Source organism: Bos indicus x Bos taurus, chromosome 26 (assembly GCF_003369695.1).
Source record: "Bos indicus x Bos taurus breed Angus x Brahman F1 hybrid chromosome 26, Bos_hybrid_MaternalHap_v2.0, whole genome shotgun sequence".
NCBI lineage: Eukaryota > Metazoa > Chordata > Mammalia > Artiodactyla > Bovidae > Bos > Bos indicus x Bos taurus.
Window position 1 is genome coordinate 10,761,999 of NC_040101.1, and position 21,576 is coordinate 10,783,574.

The following is a 21,576-nucleotide window of genomic DNA, read 5'->3' on the forward strand; positions in this document are numbered from 1 at the left end:
GAGCATGGAATTTTCATTTGTCAAATGGGAAGCAGAGATGAAGATGAGAGGAAAAGCTTTCACGTGGATGATGATGGACCAGGTCAGACAAGGTGGGAAAAGAGATGGTTAGCTGTGACTGAGTGTCTCTGCCCTCGGCCTCACTTAGGTCTCTAATACACCTTGAACTGCCAGGATGGGAGCCTTTCAGATGGGCTGAACAATCAGAAAGACTCTATACCTGTGGCGCCTGGGACGGGAAACAGACTTTCACTCAAGAAGGTGAGAAAGGCATTGTGTTATCACTGGGCTTAGAATGCAGACCTCAGCCACCAGGGACACGGGGCAGGCAGGTTTGATGAAGACGAAAGAGGTTGTCTGGAGCAGCGTTTAGCAAACTAAAGCCTGTGGGTTGATCTGGCCCACTGCCTGTTTTTGTAAATAAAATTTTATTGGAGCACAGCCATCCGTTCATTTACACATCATAATCAACCGCTTCTGCTTTACAAGGGCAGGGCTGAGTTGTTGTGACAGAGACTATGTGTAATAGTCACTCAGTCATGTCTGACTCTTTGCGACCATGACTGTAGCCCACCAGGCTCCTCTGTCCATGGGATTCTCCAGGCAAGAATACTGGAGTCGGTGGCCATTCCCTTCTCTAGGAGATCTTCTCGACCCAGGGATCGAGATTCTTCACCATCTGAGCCACCAGGACAGAGACTATAATGACCTGCAAAACTGAAAATAGAACCTCCCGGGCCCTTTGAGGGAAAGACTTGCCATCTCCTGCTCCAGGGTGTGGGTCCCTCAGAGGAGGGTACCCCCAGCGGTCCTTAAGTGGGAAGACCAGGCCCAGCCAGAGAGGGATGAAAGCACTGTGTCCAGGGGCAGGTGGAACGAAAGAAGGAAGCACTAGGAGCCTGCTGTCATGGCTGCTGCTTTTCACTCCTTTGAGTTCTTCCCCTGGAGCTTTCCTAGTTGTATGCTGTCCAGTGTCGCGGGCCAAGGGTGATGGTGGGCAAAGCCATCCCTTGTCTCCCTATTGCTACTTGCACCTCGTTGGTCAAGCAAAGTGGAATCCGGTTTGGTTACGTGCCCTGTGTTTAACTTGACCTTGGTGGAGTGTAGAGACATATGCTCAGGTGATTCATGTGCTGACGTCATCGTCCTATCCACAGAGAAGCAGAAGGGAAGGGCACACCCGAGTGAGGATGTCCTCTACAGCTACCATCCAATCCGAGAGCCCCAATCAGGAGCCACATACGGGCTCTCACCTGCCCTGCCTTGTCGACAGCTGGAGGCCACCTTGGGGTGCCTGTCAGCTGCAGCCAGCATCCTGCAGAGAGGCAGGTTCACAGAGAATTGTGGCCTGGAGAGGGTGTTGCTCTATCTGTTGGAGCTGAGTGGAAGGCTTCTGGAATGTTCCTGGACCAGGTGTGCAGAGTGCTCAGAGACTCTCTTCCCATGATGCCAGCAGTGTGATCAGCTCAGAAGATGCACTTTCCTGGGGAGGGCTTTTGGGGGGTGGTTACAGCACAGCCAGCAGAAGCGTGTTTGCCAAGCCCACCTCCTTTTCATTTATTTTCCCATCTCTTGACACTTGGCAAACCTCCATGAGTGGGAGGCAGTCATTCTTCTCTTGCTCCCACAGCAGGTGAAGTCGCTTGCCACTCCTGTGCCAATGGCAATGAGTTTGCTGGGGGCTCCTCCTTCCTGACAAAGCCTTGGGGACCCGAGGGAGGTGGGTGAGGGTGTAATCCTGGTGTGAGTCTCCTGTTTATTCCTTTGGATTTTTCTAGTTACATTTAGAGTGCTTCAGGGTTGAGCTAGCCAGCAGACATTTTCCAACCCAAAAGTCTGGGGGGAGGGGTATTTATTGGTAAAACTTAATTTTGCCAGTAGCCAGCCCTCCCAACTCCACAAAGTGTAAGTTTGGTTTTCTGTAACACAGAGGCTGTGCTATCCATCCAGTCACAGGCAATTCCTTGAGATCGCCTTGTAAAGTCTGAGGCTGTATCATCATCTTTATAGCGTCATCTTGCCTGCTTTCCTTCTGACAAATTCTCTTTGGGGAAACAGATGTCGTGGTCTTGAATTTTCTTTTTTGTGTTGTGTGTGTGTTAGAATTCGCACGCTGCTCTGTGTAATCTATGTTATCTGGCTGCATTAAAAAAATACTTCTATTTATTTTGCAGCTCTGCTGGGTCTTGGTGGCTGCGTGGGCTTTTCTCTAGCTGTGACAAGTGGGGGCTACTCCCTAGTTGTGGTGAGCGGGCTTCTCACTGCAGTGGCTTCTCTTGTCACAGTGCACGGGATCCAGGGTATGCAGGCTGCAGCAGCTGTGGCATGCAGGCTCAGGAGTCGCAGCTTCCACGCTCTAGAGCTCAGGTCAATGGTTGTGGTGCCCCAGCTTAGATGCTTCCGGGCTTGTGGGATCTTCCCAGATCAGGGCTTGAAACTGTGTCTCATGAATAGACAGGCAGATCTTTTTTTTTTTTTTTCCTTACCATTTAGCCACCAGGGAAGCCCTGGCTGCATTTTTAGCATGATTTTGCAGACGTTGTATTCTGGGATTCATTTTCAGACTGGTCTTTGGGCCATTTGGGGAACATATCAACCATCAGTGAGGCTCTGCTTGGTTCTGGCATGACTGACTCAATGCAGATCCTGCTACTCTGCTTCCCCCACTTCTTCCGTGGTGACTTTACCACGGAGAGCGCTCTTGGAGTAGAATATAGGCCCTCCGATCCAATAGGTCACAAACCAAGGCAAGTTCCTAGGACACAGGTCCAACCACTAGGGCAACGTGGTGGGATGGGGAGTTCCTTATGGCCTAAAGAGAAGCAACTCGTATTCTCTGAGATCCATCTTCTAACCATTAGAATTTAGAATGAGTTATATTTTTCTCATCTGCCAAATGGAGATGTGGGTGCCTCCCTGGCATATTCCACAAGATTTTGAGGCAATAAACTTTCTTGGAAAATACATTGGTGATGGAATAAACTAAAGGGAAACATGGGAAGACACATAGAGTTTCATGGTAATGATAAAGGAAGTTAATTCCATGTGAGCCTCAGAGAAGGATCCATAAAGGGAGACATACGTCAAGAGCCAGATGCTGCTCTATCTGCGTGAGATTATCACTCCTTGAAATAAGTGGGCAATAGAGTTAAGCACAGTTGGGGCAGAACAGGTAACAGGTGCTCTTTGGTGCTTTTATTGTTTTGTTATGTGTGTAAGACTCTTCATCCAGAGCAAAATAAACATATATCCTGGTTATTTAATAACAAGGAAGAGGCCACACACTGAATCAGGGTGAAAAGACAAATAGACGGAGAACGAATCCTCTCCTTTGACAGGTGGCATGTACCAAGAGGGCGGGGTCCAGAAGGGTTCTAAGGGCAATAAGGAACTTTCCAAAATTGAGGTCTGAAGGCAAAGGTGTTGCTGGATGTAGAACCCAATCCTGGAGGTTGGGGGGACTGGCAAGCCCACCCTCAAAGGGATGGTGGACCTGACCATCCTGTGGGTGGGTGGTGGTCAGGTCTGCTGGGAGGAGGGGAAGTTCGAATGAACTTCAGATGGAGGGGGTTGTCAAATACAAGGGGGTCAGAGGGCACCTCCAAGTTAGGGCGTTATAGGTTACAGAGCAGAGTTCTTAGTTCCAGGAGTTGCGGTGAGTCAGGAGAAAATGGGGGTGGAGCTGGGAAAAAAGGCAGCTGAAAAGAAGGTGGCTGCCACCTTGAGCCTCCGCCAGATTCCTGACCTCCTTTTATGAGCCAGCTGGGCAGGGAGCAAGGGTCACTGGGCACAGCCTTGGGGGCCGGGCTGAGCGGACCTGAGGTCTTGATAAGCCCCTGGGTTTCTGTGTTTGCCTGAGCATCACCAGTGGTTGGTCTGAGAAAGGGCTGCCTTCTTTAGGGAACTTGTTTAAAAAATGGTTTGGTTGGATTCTTTTTTTCTCTGTGATTTGGAAGATTATGAAAAGATAGTCTTGTACACTTCCACAGACCCCAAAGCCCATGCAAGTAGGGAATGGATGAAAACCCTACAAGACTGTCTTCTTTTTGCACTTATTTGTTAAGGAGTTGATAAAATCATTTCCACTCACAGATGGATCTCTATTTTTCTTTGGCCTTTTATCTCCTTCTGATGCAAATCTTTAGATCAGTTTATGCTGCGGAAATGAATTGTTTGAGAGCTTGGTAGGCATACAAGCTCCTTCAGATGTTTGCCCCCAACCTTTGTCTTTGGAGTAACTGGAAACAGTTTCTAGAGACTCATGGAGAGAAAAGACAAGTGGGAGCTTCCATCCCATTTAAACATACGGAGGCCGAGGCTCAGGGAGGGCTGTGTCTTGCCCCTTGCACACAGGGATATGGGGCACGTTTGAATTAGTTCTAACTGCTGTGGGGTTTTCCAGGCTGCACAGTGATAGGTGGAAAAGTTAACCAGAAACTTCTGAAGGGCAGAGAGCTATCCTCCATGAAGGATCATAGACCGAGAAAGGAGAGAGCTGCCCTGGCTATTGGAACCCAAATATTTACTGACTTTCATAGAAGGTGAAAATGGAAAGCAAGGCAGAGCCTCTGCATGACCTGATTAATAACCAACCAACTGAACCATCTCCTGATTACTTTGCCTCCCCTCAGAGGAAGGGATCTGAGAAGTCAGGTATTTAGATAACTTCTAATCCAGTCTGGGAGTAAAATCAGGATCAGATTAAGTTGCTGCTAACTTGATAATAAAGATGGGCAATAGTTAAGGATTAATAAAATAGATATTAAATCATACTCAAGGATCAGTCTTTCTTCAAAAGTTATTACAAATCACCTGGTGTTTTTGCTTAAAATACAGTTCATTTATTTTCTTTTCTTTTCTGAGTTTTAACACTGAAATAGAAAACAACAGCAGTTATTATACACAAACTGGTGGAAAATGCACAAATTTCAAGTATGGTACGGGGTGGCAAAACTGCCCATCTTGCTCCACCACGTGTATTCTCAAACATTTGTTTCTTTATGTAAGAGTTTGTCAGGAGTAGCAGGCAAGCCAGAACACTCTCTTGTTCTATTTCCCATTCCTACTTTTTGGAAGTAGATTTCTGTCTGGAGTTTAACTTCTTGAGGCTCTGTAACAACATGTTCTTTTATGCTTTGGATCACTAAAAGGAGCCAGTAACAGTTCATTAAAAATGACATATTATTCTTTTTTACTTCAGAACAATGACTATAAAAAATTAGGGATGTAGATTGATTTACCTTCATGTAAAATAGCTTCCAAAGTTAGTGAAAGAAGCTGGCAGAGTATGTTTTAGATCACAGAAATGGATAATAATTTCTTGTATGATTAGATTCTGGTTTTGTGCATGCTCAGTCACTTCAGTCGTGTCTGACTCTTCATGACCCCATAGACATGGAGCCCATCACGCTTCTCTGTCCAAAGTAAGAATGTTGGAGTGGGCTGTCATTTCCTTCTCCAGGGAATCTTCCTTACCCAGGGATGGACCCGCATCTCACGTCTCCTGCATTGGCGGGTGAGTTCTTTACCACTCGTTCCACTTGGGAAGCCTAGATGCCAGTTTCTAGAAAGCTCTAATGTTTCCACCATAGCGAGGTACTCTGATTTTGATCCTCTAAAAACTGAGTTTGGGAATCTGTTCTTTGGAGTGTGAGTGTGGTAAGGAGGTGACAGAAGCCGTGGTCAGTTCTGCATGCTACTGCATGATGCTCAGGCAGAATTCAACACGGAATCCTCATCTCCACCTTCCAGCATCCATGCTCCTCCCCTGGCCTCAATGCTTAGATCACAGACCTGACGCGCTCTGCTCTGGGACCCATCTCCTACCCGTCGCTCCCGAGTATGAGCTTACCTGTGCTTATTGTTTGGTTTTTATCATATGCCTGGCTTTTCACCTTTGAACATTATTTCCTCCTGCCATCCACGACCTCAGCTCCTTACTGGATTCTGAAAACCCTCTTACCTTGATACAATCCTAATTATTAATCTGACCCTCATATGAATTATGGTTCTATCAAAAGAATCCCCTGCTCCCCAGGCATGCCTTTGTGCCTGATGGGAGTGGGGCTTTGTTCTTATCCTCCTGTCTCTGCGGGTTGGACGGGGAGAGATGGACTCAGGCCAGATGGTGTGCACTGGGCTAGGGGCCGTCCTCTGAAGGTGCGGCAGTTAGTGGCTTTGAGAGCCATCACAGAGAGGTTAACCTATGAAACTGAACACCAGTCCCTTGGCTGGTTCCTTTTCCTTTCTGAGCTTCCCGTCCCTGCCACTGTCCAGCCCTTAGGACTGGGAGCTATAGACCTTGACCAAGAGGTCAGCACACCTGCAAACCCTCAGAGCCAGTCCCAGCCCTGTGTTTGGGTGCATGGGTGGTGGCGGAGGTGAGGTCCAGGTTCCAGTCTCAGGACCCCACTTCTCCAGGAGACGCTTTCTGCCTTACTTCCCTGCTAGTGTACGGTTCCCATGGGAATAGTCATCCTACCTTTGACCTGAAATATTCAAATGATCCGTTCCCCTCTGCTTCCACACCTGCTTGAATGACTGATCTTCTCGGACAGACTCTCTGAAACAGAATTTGGATGTGGGCTAGTAACACACTGTGTCTGGTTGTTATTAATACAAGTGAACTCTAGTTTACATATAAACACAAAGTATTTTGTGCATGGTTTTAATATATACCGAACTTTCAAGAAATGCAATTAAATAATAAAATGAGAGGCAGTGGTACTTTGCTTTGTTCAGAACTCTCCCAAGGGTTGTTCACCCTTTCTAAAAATCACATCATCCAAGGCTACACTGTCTACAGTATCTGAGGCCCCCAGAATGCACCCTGCATAAGTCTTCCATTCAGGCCAATTCATTGTATATTTATGAATATATTTGTTAACCTCTTATTTTTAGATGCTAAATATTAATATAAAGGAAGCCTACTAACAACAATTTCTCATAAATCCAAATATATTCATCATGTAAGCCAATGGTTACTCACTACATCTTGAGGGTAGAGGCGCTCAGCGCTTACATATTGAAATACAGGTTACTTTGTTATAAATTACGTAACTTTTGATCTCTCTTTATAATGTAGTTAGAGCATTACATTGATTTGATTCGTTGAAACTGTGTGTGTGGTTATGTTATATAAGCAATGAAGTTTATTACAGGCCCACAAAGAGAATGTTATAAAGTATTCATTTTTCTAGTTGGGCTTCAACGTTTGTGTATTATTGGGATACAATTGCTTTACAGTATTGTGTTTCAGCTGTACAACAAAGTGAGTCAGCCATATATATAAAAATATCCCCTCCCTCCTGGACCTCTGTCCTCCCACCCCCATCCCACCCCTTTGGGTCATCACAGAGCACCAAGCTGAGCTTCTTGCGCCGTGCAGCAGCTTCCAGATGGCTATTCATTTTACACGTGGTAGTGCATATGTGTCGATCTCAGTCTCCCAGTCCCCCCTACTCCCCACTCCATCGTGTCCACACGTCTGTTCTCTGTGTCTGACCTTGACATTTGCCTGGCCTTCCCCTGTCTGGCCTCTCAACTGTAGCGACCTGGCATCTGACTATCCCCTTGAAAGAAAGCCCTATTCTAAGTGAGACCTTTTGGAAACCCAGTGCCTTCAGTCTGATTTGAAACACACGCTTTCCTTCTATTTTTTTAAAAAATAAATTCTTTCCAATGGTGGTCCACTCTCGTAGGTGGCTAATCATTGACTGTAGTCCCAAAAAAGTCTTGTGAAAATGTTATGCCCTATGTAACAGCAGGGTAACATAAAATAAAATCACATTTTATGAAACCAAGTAAATAAATAAAATAAATTCTTTTCAGAAGCATACTTTCCTCTACATAGCATTCCTGTGAAGTCTTTATAGAACTAGTCTTTATAGAACTGAAGTCTTTATAGAACTCTTTATAGAACTAGGCTGACCTTTGACCTTGGCATCCTGGGATGAGACGTGATCTCTCCCAGCCAATGGATAGGAACATGCCCCCCTCATTGGTCCTCTTGGTGGCCCCCCGGCTGGGGAGGTCAAGGGGGTCTGCCCTGCTTCTTGCCAAATTCCCGCATCTGCCAGACCTTCTGCTCATGTAACACTGTGGGAACTTGGAGACATCTCAGCACCTCTGACACCGGGGAGAATAATGGGGCCCTTGATCATTTGAAAAAGGCTGTAGATTATCTCTTGCCAAAATTACCTCGTGAGAGGCCACCCCCTAGAATACACTGTTCTCTCAGCCCTCTAAGTGCTGTGCCCTTTGACCTCACAGCCTAGTGGCAAAGTGCCACCGCTTGTCTCTTTCCACCCCAGCCCTGTTATGTTGCTGGGAGTCCTGGTCTCCCAAGAGAGGCAGAAGGACAGGGCTGAATAGAAGGAAGGATGGGGCTGGTGGAAGCCGGGGCCATGTCAGGGCCCCATCCTCGACGGGTGGCTCCAAGCCCTGTGTCCAGGGCACTTATGCCGAGTGGATGGTGAAAGCCCCTCTGTGCCTTTCGCCAGCCTGCCTTGCTTTTCTGACAGAATCCGAGCATGAGGCAGCAGCTGTCACTTGTCAATTGCACTGAGACTCAATGTCCTTTCCAGTGGTGGCACGTCATGAGTTTATGTGCCCAGTTCACAACTGGCATCTCTGCGTGTGAGTTCGGAGATGATACACTTGTTTGTTCGTTTTCTTACTCAACCAAGGTTTGTACAGAGCCTGTTCTGTGCCAAGGACTTTTCTAGCCTCTGGAGGTACTGTGGTGAGTAAAATCATCATTTTCTTCCCTGGAAGCTTTAAAAAGGTGAAAAAAAAAAATAAAGCAAATGATTTAAAACATCGACCAACAATAAAAGGGGAAATATAGGAAGCCATGAAAGAAAAATAACAGGTGGCTTACTTAGACTGGGCCCCGGTGAAGAGGTGACATTTGGCCTGACATGTAGGGACTGGGGAGGGCCCAGGCAGGTCCGGATTGGAGGAGCATGCTGCACGCAGAGGGAACAGAATGTACAAAAGTGCGTGGTATGTCTGAGCTCGAGGAGAACCAGTGGGCTTGGCACGTGGCTTATCCAGGAGACAAGTGAGGTCAGCTGAGGTCAGAAATGTGGGTATAAGTCACATCACGCAAAGCCTTAGGGGAATTTAAATATGTCCCCACAAGCTCTTTGCTACTCATCCTTTCCAAACCTGAACACGAATTCCCCTCCCTCCAGCACAGTGTATCCTTAATGACTAGAATGTGGGGAAGGGATGGTGTATGATTCTCGAAATTAGGGCAGAAACACACACTGGGCTTCGTCCTCACTCTTACTTGGGTCATTTGCTCTAGCAGAAGCCAGTCAAGCAGCCCTAAGAGGTCCACGTGGCTGAGATCTCCTGCTAGCAGCCGTGAGGAGTGCCATCTCAGAAGCAGACCCTCCAGTCCCAGTTAAGTCCCCTCAGCATCTTGAGTAACCTTAGGAGACACTCTGAGCCAACACCTCCCAGCCAAGTCACTCCTGAATTCTTGACCGGCAGAAATTGCGATATAATAAAGATTTGTTGCAAGCTAATACATTTGGGGGTAGTTTGTTGTGCAGCTATTGATGATAAATACAGCTTAGTAGATCAGATTAAGGGACTTGACTTTTTGTAAGTGGAAAGAGAAGTCATTGAAGAGTTCTGAGCAGGACAATTGCATAATCAGATTTATTCTTTTAAAACAATCATTCTGGTTGCTGCATGAAGAATGGCTTGGAGATGACCAAAAGGAGGAGTGATAAACACTCCTGAGGCTGAAACAGTCAAAATGCATCTGGCAGCAAGTGTCTGAAGTTCCCAACCCAACCTAATTTAAATGATAAGGACATTTATTATCTTATTATTTAAGAAGCCCAGGTGCAGGGTGATGGTTGGGATATGTAATCATCAGCTCACCAATATCATCAGGGCCCCCGCTCTTTTTGTCCCTGTTCTGCCTGTACTGGAGTGTTGGATTTGTCTCCATACTCACTTCTCTCATGGGAACAAGATGACTGTCAGGATTCTTGATGTCATGTCTAGAAATGACAAAGATCAGTTGAATCAAAGGCTATTTCTTTTTAAGTGTTGCTTAGGAATGTGGGAACCTTTCCCAGAAGTTCTCACATGTCGTTGATAGGAATTTCATCACAGGCTTCCAGCTAATCAATTACCTGCAAAGCCATTATGGACCACCACGATTGATTCAGGCTACGCATGATGGTCCAAATCCCTGTGGACGGTGACTGCAGCCATGAAATTAAAAGGTGCTTGCTCCTTGGAAGCGAAGTTATGACAAACCTAGAGAGACTGTTAAAAAAGCAGAGACATTACTTTGCCTACAAAGGTCCATATAGTCAAAGCTAAGGTTTTTCCAGTAGTCATGAACGGATGTGAGAGCTGGACAATAAAAAAAGCTGAATGCCAACGAATGATGCCTTTGAACTGTGGTGCTGGAGAAGACTCTTGAGAGTCCCTTGGACTGCAAGGAGGTCCACCCAGTCAATCCTAAAGGAAATCAACCCTGAATATTCATTAGAAGGACTGATGCTAAAGCTGATGCTCCAATACTTTGGCCACCTAATGTGAAGAGCTGACTCATTGGAAGGACCTTGATGCTGGGAAAGATTGAAGGTAGGAGGAGAAGAGGGTGGTGGAGGATGAGATGGTTGGGTGGCATCACCAACTCAATGGACATGAGTTTGAACCAACTCTGTGAGATGGTGGGGGACAAGGAAGCCTGGCGTGCTGCAGTCCACGGGGTCCCAAAGAGTCAGACATGACTGAGCAACTGAACAGCAACACATGAAGGTGACCTGGAGTAGGAGTGTAGCAGGGAGATGGAAAAAAGCAGATGGATCTGAAATCTATTCTGTAGACACCAGGAGAGAGAAAATAATTGTGCCTGGCCCTGAGGTTTTTGGCATGAGCAATCGGGAGTATAGAAGCACCATTTTCTAGGAGAAGCAGCCTAGAGAAGGCAGCTCTCTGTTGAATAAGGGAAATAAAGAGTTTGTTACTTCTATGGGCAGGGCTCAGCAGGCTCGTCATATCCTCAAGGAGACTACTTTTGCTTCCAAGATGGATTCATTGTTGTGTTGTCACTAAGTTGTGTCCAACTCTTTTGCGATCCCATAGACTGTAGCCCACCAGGCTTCTCTGTCCATGGGATTTCCCAGGCAAGAACACAGGAGTGGGTTGCCATTTCCTTCTCCAGGGGATCTTCTCAACCCAGGTATTAAACCCCCCATCTCCTGCATTCGCAGGCAGATTCTTTACCACTAAGCCACTTGGGAAATGCTAAAGATGGATTCACCAAGGATTAATGTCTAGCACCATAGCAGACTGGTTCAAGGACTACATTCAGTGAGAGAGGGCTTTCTAACTAAACCACAGAGGCTACAGCGATTTCTTTTTACTACTAAGGTTTGCTTTAATGATCATTGTTAAAGACATTAATTGATACTGTAAATGGTAACATGGGCTTCAATGGTGTCCTTGGATCATTTTCTCTGCAGTGGACACTTTCATTAGTTCTCTTGGCAGCCAGATGCATTACCTTACAACTTTCATGAATAATAATGTCATGAGCATTTGCCTCTAGGTTGTACTTTCTATTTTTAAAGCTCTTTGCCACATTAATGGATTGTTCCATAAATGTACAAAAGTTCTAGAAAAGAAACATTTTTATCACATTTTCATACCCTGCATGTGGGCTCAGTTGCTAAGTCATGTCTGACTCTTTGCGACCCCATAGACTGCAGCCAACCAGGCTCTTCTGTCCATGAGATTTTATAAGCAAGAATACTGGAGTGGGTTGCCATTTCCTTCTCCATGGAATCTTACTGATGCAAAGATTGAATGAACATGCATCTCCTGCATTGTAGGTGGATTCTTTATCACTGAGCCACCAGGGAAGCCTTTTCCCTATCCTGTATTAGTTGAAATACAGTTAAGACCAAACTCTTTGTGACAAGTTAGTTTGACAAATATCTCTGGACTCTGTCTTGTTCCAGGCACTGTCCTAGGTGCTGAGAGGGCAATTATGATAGGTGCTCAGTCAATACAGTTCACTGTTGAATGAATAGACTTTGATGTAGTTAGTCAAGGAAGAGATAAGAGGAGCCTACAAACCATGAAAAGCTGGCATTTTTTTTTTCTCTTAGGCAGAGTTTCCTCTTTCTAGAAATGATGGCAAAAGCATCACCCTAGCCCATGAGTCTTCGGATTTTTAAAGAAACTGCTAGAGCTGAAATCTGGTTGGATCTTACTGGGTGCATGTCATGCTTCTGGGTAGGACTGAAACATGGTCTCTACAAAAATATAGAACCTTTAAAACAATTTAAGATTTGGGTTCCTAAGGAGGAATTCCTAAAGCCTAAACATAAATTATAGTGACATTGAGTTTGCTTGTCTGGAAGTTCCATCTTAGGTCTGAAGATCAAATCTACTCTCCCAATCTTTTTTAAAAAATCAAGTTAAACTATAATTTATTTATTATATTTGAAATTAATTTGTTTATATATTTGTTTTTATTTTTATTATCTTTTTCCTATTGAGAGACTAGCACTTAGAATAGTGCCTAGCACAGACAATGGAATTAAATATTTATTGTATGAATGAATGAATCTTCTCTCCTGCTTGAAGTTTTTCTGATTATTTATCTCTCTTTTCCCTGTATTCCAGGCTTCCCAGGTGGTGATAGTGGTAAAGAACCCAGCTGCCAAGGCAGGAGATGCAAGAGACATGGGTTTGATCCCCGGGTTGGGAAGATCCACTAGATTAGGAAGTGACAACTCCCTCCAGTATTCTTGCATGGGAAATTCCGGGGACAGAGGAGCCTGGCAGGCTACAGTCCCTAGGGTCCCAAAGAATCAGACACAACAGAGCAACTGAGCACTCCCTGTATTGCAATTACCCTTCATATTATAGAGTACATTTTTGTTGTTCAGAACTTGACTTTAAAATTGGCAGTTTAAATTAATACCTGACTATAAGATCCCTGAGGCCAAGGACCAAGTCTCGTATTGATACTTCTCAGAAAGCCAGCCTCCCAAGCTGAGAGTCCATAGATACTGGTTGGTCACCCGGTCAAGGTGTGAGGCAGGTGTAATTCAGGACAACCCTTCCTTTACCCATCAAGTTCCCACTAGCAGCAGAGACCGTGGCCCCAGATGAGTTGCAAGTCTAGTTTTCAAGAGAAAACTCACCAGTGTTGGGAGGTTAATTTGCTCCCAGGCAGAGGCACTGAGCTCTGCAGCTTTGTGGCTTTGTGTGAGACTGAATAGTGTCATAAAATTGTCGGTTGTGTATGTGGCTTGGAACTGAAATCTGCTGCCAGTTCACACCCTCAGGAAATGCATAACAGAGTTAGACTTGGGTATTTTTAAGAAAAACCAACAACCAAAAAAAGATGCAAGAAACATTAAGTTATAACATGTGCTCTCCACCCATTAAAGATGAGAAGAGACACTGTGACAAAGAAATTACAGGGTGGACACAGTTGGAGTCAGGAAGTAAGGACAGATTTTATCATGGAAGAATTCTGGTTGCTTTGCTCTTAAAGTTGTGTGAGAAGAATCAGAAGAAATGTGACTAAAATTAGGAAGATGCTTTTGTTACTAAATATCTCTGGGGCTATTTGGCTCACTCTTCCTGAGTTCAGTAAAGACAGAGCTCACATTGTCTCCAAGGAGACATTGAGTTCATCTGTATTTGCCATTGATGAGTGGTCCAGGGTGCAGAACGGTTTCCAATAGCTGGATTGTCAGCAAACTGGCAAGGTCAAAACGTGGTTTTGGGGTCCCTTGGATCTCACTTTTTTAGACAGACACCCTTTGCATCAGGAGCCAGGATGGATTTTACAATTACTCTGGCTATCTTGGGACAGTTCATTTACTTTTTGACATGGATGCTCAGAAAACTGTCAGAATGGCTTCTGAGGTGTCATTAAGTGGTTTCAACTCATTTCAGACTTTCAGGAAAGTTGCAAAAAAAAAAAAAAAAAAACCCAATAGAGTGAGTTTCTATATATCCCTCATCCAGTTTCTCCTAACATTAGCATTAAGTGAACTGTTAGTCACTCAATCATGTCTAACTCTTTTATGACCCCATGGACTGTAGCCCACCAGGCTCCTCTGTCCATGGAACTCTCCAGGCAAGAATACTGGAGTGGGCAGCCATTCCCTTCTCCAGGGGATCTTCCTGATCCAGAGATTGAAGCCAGGTCTCCTGCATTGCAGGTAGATTCTTTGCCATCTGAGCCACTAGGTCTGCTGGCTTTATCCATCATCTTTTCCCTTGTAGTTAATACATGTCTTGGGGGAGATACTATGAGACTAAGCAAATTCTGTTTCTCCTCCTACTTTCACCCTCCAACTTTAGCATTCATGAGTCTCTTGTCTGCAACAATTATTACTGTGCAGTGTGCCTTTTATTACCACGATGTTTTCTATTTCCCTTTGTCCTTCTACACTTATTCATTGGAATTTTATTCTAAGAAAAAGCAGTCTTTTCTCCCCTAATCAACTGAGTAATAAGTTAGCATGGACCCGAATTATTTATTTTATTCAAGAGTTATAATCCAATGCTGTTATTATTGGGTTTCCCCAGTGGCTCAGACAGTAAAGAATCTGCCTGCAATGCAGGAGATCTGAGTTTGGTCCTTGGGATGGGAAGATCCCCTTTGTGCATCAGAGTGTTTCAGCTTAGGCCGTCAAGAACTCCCCTGATCTGGCTTTTCTGTTCCATCAACAAGCCCTTATCATTTTTGAGCATTCCTATATTTTCTGGCAGCAGAAGATGTTCCCGGCTGCTCCAGCCCTATCATCCCTGGGTAACTGGGAGTGACTACAGAGTCATCATTCTGGCCTTGAATTCATATGCAATTTAGATATCCAATTAGAAATCATGAATGATCAAGAAACTTGATGGCCTATCATATGGCACCTGAAATCTGTCAAGGTGTCCCAAAGATATTCCTAATAAAGAGTGCTAAATCCTGGTTGTGGGCTTCCCCGGTGGCTCAGACTATAAAGAAACCACCTGCAATGTGGGAGACCTGGGTTTGATCCCTGGGTTGGGAAGATCCCTGGAGGAGGGCGTGGCAACCCACTCCAGTGTTCTTGCCTGGAGAATCCCATGGACAAAGGTGGGCTACAGTCCAAGGGGTCACAAAGAGTCAGACCTGACTGAGCAACTAAGCACAGCAAACCTTGAATGCAGTAGGAAGGGTGGAGGTGTATTTCACATCACAGGTGAAGCGGGGAGCTTGTGGTATGGGGAGACTTGGTTTAGGGGCACCTCTGCCACCCCATCTATGTCCCCACACGTACCACATCCACAAAAGGACCGAGTCTGACAGGTGTACTCCTCACAGATTTCCTGTGCGTATTAAATGAGCCATGCACGAAAATGTTTATGAACTGCAAAATGTTATAAAAATGTGAGGTGTTAGTGTTATTGCTTCTATAAACACTTATTCATCACAATCGTGGTGGAACTAGAATAAACCTGAAAGATCATCCTGTCCAACACCTGTGTTTTACAGCCATAGAAACAGAGCTCGGGTAAGTGATTTGTCCAAGGCTCCAGGGTGGTAGAATTGAGGCTGAAACCCAGGTCCTCTAACCCCTCATTGCGTGTTCTCTCCATTACAGCATCTGCTGTGTAAACAATTTTTTCATCACCCAAACTGGGAGGAGCTACCATGCTTTTTTTCTTTTTAATACCTCCTTCTAAAATAGAATTCAAGTAGACTAGAGAAACAGAGTGCCAGTCTTACTTTGGGGACTGTTGTTACTTTAAAATTGTCTCATCTTTATTTTCATCCTTTATTCTTGGCTCTTTAGTTAGGGCAGGGCCAGTTCTTTTCTGTAGGAAACAGTACAAGATAAGCTATCTCCATTCTCAGAAAACTACTATCTGAACCTGGTTCTGGGAAGCGATTCCAGTTCTTCTGCTGAAAAAAGACTCCTACACACTGTGGCAATGACTAAGTGATGCCAGACATCTGAATATTTAGAAGCACATAGATGATTGTCTATACGTTTTCTCTGTGTTTAGCCTAGATGTTTGGAATCATGGAGACAAAGTCTCTGTGTCTAGAATGTCAGGGAAGAAAAGGTTTTATTTTTAAAATTATATATATTCTCAGAGTATCTCAGAACAGGGCTTTATGTATTTTTGTCTTTCCTGGAATATTTGTTGAGCGGGAACTTGGAACTTCAGAAATGTATGCTCCACAAAGTCCCAATTCTTTAAAAACTTCCTGTTAAAATCAATAGCAGACACTTGTAATTTGGTGCCCAGTACCCTTCTTTCCTTTGGGCAATTGCTTTCTCATCCCACATGCATCTGGATAATTGTTTGTTGGGATATCCTGCCTGCTCTTCAGCTGCAGATATAAATATGTGAACAGATCTTGCTAATCTTGGGTTTCATCTCTGTCTATGGTAATTGTGCAAACTGACCATGATATTTATATTTCTGGATCCAACACTACTTGAGCCAGACTCTAGGACTTCATGGTCCAGTGAACCCACAAATCCCTTCTTACCTTAAATTAATGGAGTTGGGTTTCTGTCTCTTGCAACCACAAGGGTTCAGATGAATCCCAAGTCCTCGTCTCAGGGATGTTCCATTCTACGTGCTCATGGCAGGCAATCAAGAGATGCGTAATGAGTAAGTGAGCACACTGGGGATAAAGATAGTAAGTACGTGGGTTTGTCATTTTGACCTCTTCTTCCAACAATCATTTATCAGGGTACAAAAGAAAAATGGGAAGGGAACATTATTTTTGAATTATCAGTGAGTAGGGACATAACTCAAAGGACAAGAAGAAAGACAACCAAGGTATCTGAATAATTCACAGCCTGGATAATTAGCTGGAATGCTTAGCATTACCAGAAATTCCACCGCACAGGATCCCTTTGTTCAGTCAATAGTCACAATCTGTCTCATTTCATTACATCAGATTTTTTAATGAGAAGGGAAGGAGAAAAAAAGACCCTCACTTGTTACAGCTCTAAAACATGCCAGACTCCAGGCTGGGCGGCAGGGCTGACTCCCTGGGTGCAAGCTGTGTGGTCCCACTGGGCCCCGTGCTCAGAGGGCCCTGCGCTTGGTTTACCACCTTACTGTCACCAGTGTGAAGTTCTTGGGAAAGCTTTTGAACAAGGGGTTCCGTGGCTTCACTTCTCCTGGGGATTTGCAATTTCTCTGCTTCCCTGGTGGCTCAGATGGTAGAGAATCTGCCTGCACTGTGGGAGACTGGAGTTCAATCCCTGGGTGGGGAAGAGCCCCAGGAGAAATGGCAACCCACTCCAGTATTCTTGCCTGGAGAATCCCATGGACAGCGGAGTCTGGTGGGCTACAGTTCATAGGGCTGCATAGAGTCCAACATGACTGAGTGACTAACCCTTGCAAAGCACAGCCAATACTGCTGCATAGTTTATTTTCCCTCTATTAATCCTCATACCTGTTCAAGGATATTATGTCATTTGCCCCCTCATTCTAGAAGGAGGACCTAGATATATGTCCAGCCCAAGATCATATTGCAAAGCCAGAATTTGCCCATGTCTGACAGCCTCTGAGCTTTCCTCTGCCTCCTCTGTTCACCTACAGGTAATAAGAATGAGTCCTGCTTCCAAGGGTCCTAATCTAATCTTCAGCAGGTAACATGGAAAGCATGAAACTGGGTGAATTCAAGGATTCTCCAAACATCACATACGTGATTGGACTAGATTTCTCAAGTTCTTTTTATTCATTTGTTTGACTGATGTTTCTTAAAGGCCAAATATTGGTCAAGCACTTTACAAGCATTTATTCATTCAACAACAGACATTCACTGAGCTCCTGATTTGTGTTGAGTCCTTGTTTGAGGCTCTAATGCTCAGTCACTTCAGTTGTGTCTGGCTCTTTGCAACCCCATGGACTGTAGCCTGCCAGCCTCCTCTGTCCATGGGGTTTTCCAAGCAAGAATACTAGAGTGGGTTGCCATGCCCTCCTTCAGGGGATCTTCCCGACCCAGGGATAGGGAACCGCTGTCTCTTATGTGCAGGTGGGTTCTTTACCACTAGCGCCATCTGGGAAGCCCAACAAGGGAAGACGCTCTAAAAGCTGTTTACATGACTAGGTCTGGTAATAAGCAGTTTATCTTTTCGGGTATTACTCTTGGGTGGATATTAATGAAAATGTCCTTTACAAAATGTCGTGTCTACAAATATGTGATTCAGTTTGGACTTTTGAAAGATAGAAGAGGTTTGTGGGTAGATAGTCCCCAGTCGATTATTTTTTATTGAGTTCAATCAGTGGCCTGTCTTTGGAAATGAAGACTTCTTTTTGGCCACATCTCACGGCGTCTCTCAGCCAGAGACTGAACCCATGCCCCTTGCAGTGGAAGTGCAGAGTCTTAACCACTGGATCACCAGGGAAGCCCAGGAATGAAGATTTCTTGAAGTTGTGTTATAGATGAGGTCCTCTCTACAACTCTTCTAAAGGGCATGGCATGGGTAGCCGATCAGAAGTAAGTTTGTTAATTATTCTTTTACAATCCCCTCCTACCCCCACTGAATATATTATTACTTAAAATTTTTTTAAATATATTTTCTTATTTTTATTTTGTCTGTGCTGGGTCTTTGTTGAGGCACACAGGCTTAGTTGCCCTGCAACATGTGGGAATCTTAGTTCCATGATCAGGGATCGAAGCCCTTGCACTGGAAGGCAGATTCTTAACGTCTGGACCACCAGGAAAGTCCCCGTTATTACTATTAGATCCTTCGCTGTGCAAGTGGAGGCCTGAAGAAAGATTATGCAGAACTCACTCTTCAGTGAAGATATCTGGGCCCCTGCTCCCAGTGTGACACTGGCCAGCTTAGGAGTGATGACTCCAGACAGATAGCCATCTTATTATTTCCCTTCCTTCCTGTCTCCTGTGGGTCCCTCTGAGCCCTTCCAACTTGACCCTTACTGCATCCTATGTATTCAATATTTAGATGCGACACTGCTTTTACGTTTCTCTGTGTTGATAACGCCACAGTGACCTTCTTGCAAATGAGCACTCCCCACTTGACCCAAGCTTCAAGTAGGTGTACTTAGTTCAGCTACAGTCCTGGGTGCACCGCAGATTTAACGCCTTACCCGAGCTGTCTGGAAGCACTCAGATTCGTGAGGGGTCTACTTGCTGGGTTTCACGTGTGAGAAGAGGCTCACCCTACCCCCAGCTCCCCACGGGTCTCTGCTATGGTATTATAAAAAACAGGCAATCAGAGGACAGCCTCCTCTCAGCAGTCTGCAGCAGCGGGCGCAGCCGCGCTCTGAGACCGGACCATTCTGCTGAGTTTGCCCAATGAGCCGCTTCGGCAGGCCAGTTGGCAATAACAACAAATTGGGTCAAAAATAATCCCCCGCCTGTTTCTTGAGTTTCTTTTCTTTCCCAGAGAGATGGAAGAGGTATGTGCAATTAAAAATGAGGCATCTTCTTTCTGTGAGCACGTAAAAACACACTGAACTTCAGAGGTCGTGAAAAACGCTGGACTCAGCACCCTGACCACAGATCCGCAATACCTACGCGCTCCGTGCCTTTGTAGAATGTCCCAGCTCATTCTTTTCAGATAATCCCAGCCTGGATCTGAATTATACCCCGAGGGATTCTTTCCCACGGACGCTGCTATTACTGCGGGAGCCCTGGTTCAGCCACCCGGCAGTCAGATCGAGGTCATTCTGTGGTGTTGGCGTGCACACACCCATGGTACCCAATGTGCTTTCTGCTCCAAAGACAACAGTTTTCTCTGGTTTAATCCTGTTCCTTTTGTTTCACAAGTTAATGGTGGGGGAAGCAGCCCCACTCCAGGCAGCGGAGGGATTTGAGTTTCTGGGTCAGCGGGTGATGACTTCCCTTTGCCATGCCTGGCAGGCAGCCTTTGGAGGAGGCTGCCTTAACACTGACATGTTTGGTAACTTGAGGAAGGGATGGAGCAATCCGTTATCTGTTTTCATATCGCTGAGCAAGCCTCATACCCGGAGTGGCCATCTTGAATTGATTGCTCCAGCGACATAAGTCAGAGGCGAGCTCTGTGCCAATCCTGCCTGTCAGCAGATGGCTCCAAATGAGGTCATTGTTTTGACAGTTTCACAAAAGAACCTCAAACAGTCTGGACAAACCCTTACACATGTTGGATCATCCGGAACAGTTGTGAGATTAAAAAAATGAACTTGGACCATAACCTTGGGAAGTGGTGAAACGCCACTGAAGTTTCTCTCTTGACTCCTCACAGGCAGGGAACCCCCGAGCTGGGCTGGAAAAGATTGGTCTCATTCCCCTCCCAGCCTCCTCCAGTTCTGGGTGTTAGAACTGCTTGGGTGGCAGGGATGATCTGATTAGAGGAGGACAATTATCTCAAACCTCAGTGATTGTAAGCTCCGTTGAGAAGCATCTTGGCAGCCTGGACGCTGATATTCTTGGAACGCTCTGTATTTTTCACCAGTTCCAAGAGTGTATGTGTAGCAAGTCACGTGACTCCAAAGTAACATTGGAAATTCATAGAGTTGGAAGCATCCACAGGGACTACTTATCATCTAGGTTGGGAAACTGGGCAGGCATACATCTTTCTGAGTTTTTTGTGGGGGTGACCACTTCTCCCTGGCTTCTACATTCTGCAGCCCTTGACAGCAACACTTGAATCCTTAGCACTGATCCAGCTTAACTTAGTCCATCAAGCTTGCACCTGAGGGAGGGACATTACCCTGTTTTAGATTTGTGTGCTCATCAGAACTGCAGTCAAAAGTGATCACACTTCCTCCTCCTTGATCTGGCAGAAAGAGCCCTGGGTTTGAAGGGTGTCCCCTACACGTAGTTTCTAGTTCTAGAAACTCACGAAGGCAAAAAGTTGTGTTCTGTGTTTGTATTGGTTTCCTACAGCTCCCATAACAAAGCATCACAAACTAGAAGGCTAATGAAACAGAGCTTATTCACTCACAGTTCAGGAGACTACAAGTCTGAAATCGAGGTTTTGGCAGAGCTGGTTCCTTCTTGGGGGCTCTGAACGGAGGAGAATCTGTTCCATACCTTCCTTCTGGTGGCTGCCAGAAGTCCTTGGTGTTCCTTGGCTTCTGGGGGCATAACTCCAATCTCTGCACCCCTTCATATGGCAATTGCTTTGTGTTACCTGATATTCACATTTCTCTTCTTATAAGGACACCTGTCACTGAATTAGGTCCCATCATAATCCAGTATGGCGGTCTGCAAAGAATCTATTTCTGAATAAGGTCACATTTACAGGTACTATTGGGGTTAGGACCCGAAGATGTCTTCTTGGAGGAGACCATTCAGTCCACTGCAGGGTTGACTCCCAAGTCCGTCCCCAGTGCCCCCTCTAGCTGCCAGTAGGCCTTTGGCAGATCAAGGAATTTTTAGATCTGAGTTTCTTCATCTGTGGAATGAGGACCCTGAGTTAGATGATCTCCAATGTCTTGCCCTTTGCTTGTATGCTCCTGTTCCTGGGTGTTATTACATATGTTCTAGGGCATCTTCATCTGTATAGGGATAAATATCAACCCAGGGGGGACTCAAATTTTAAATGTGAATTTCTATGT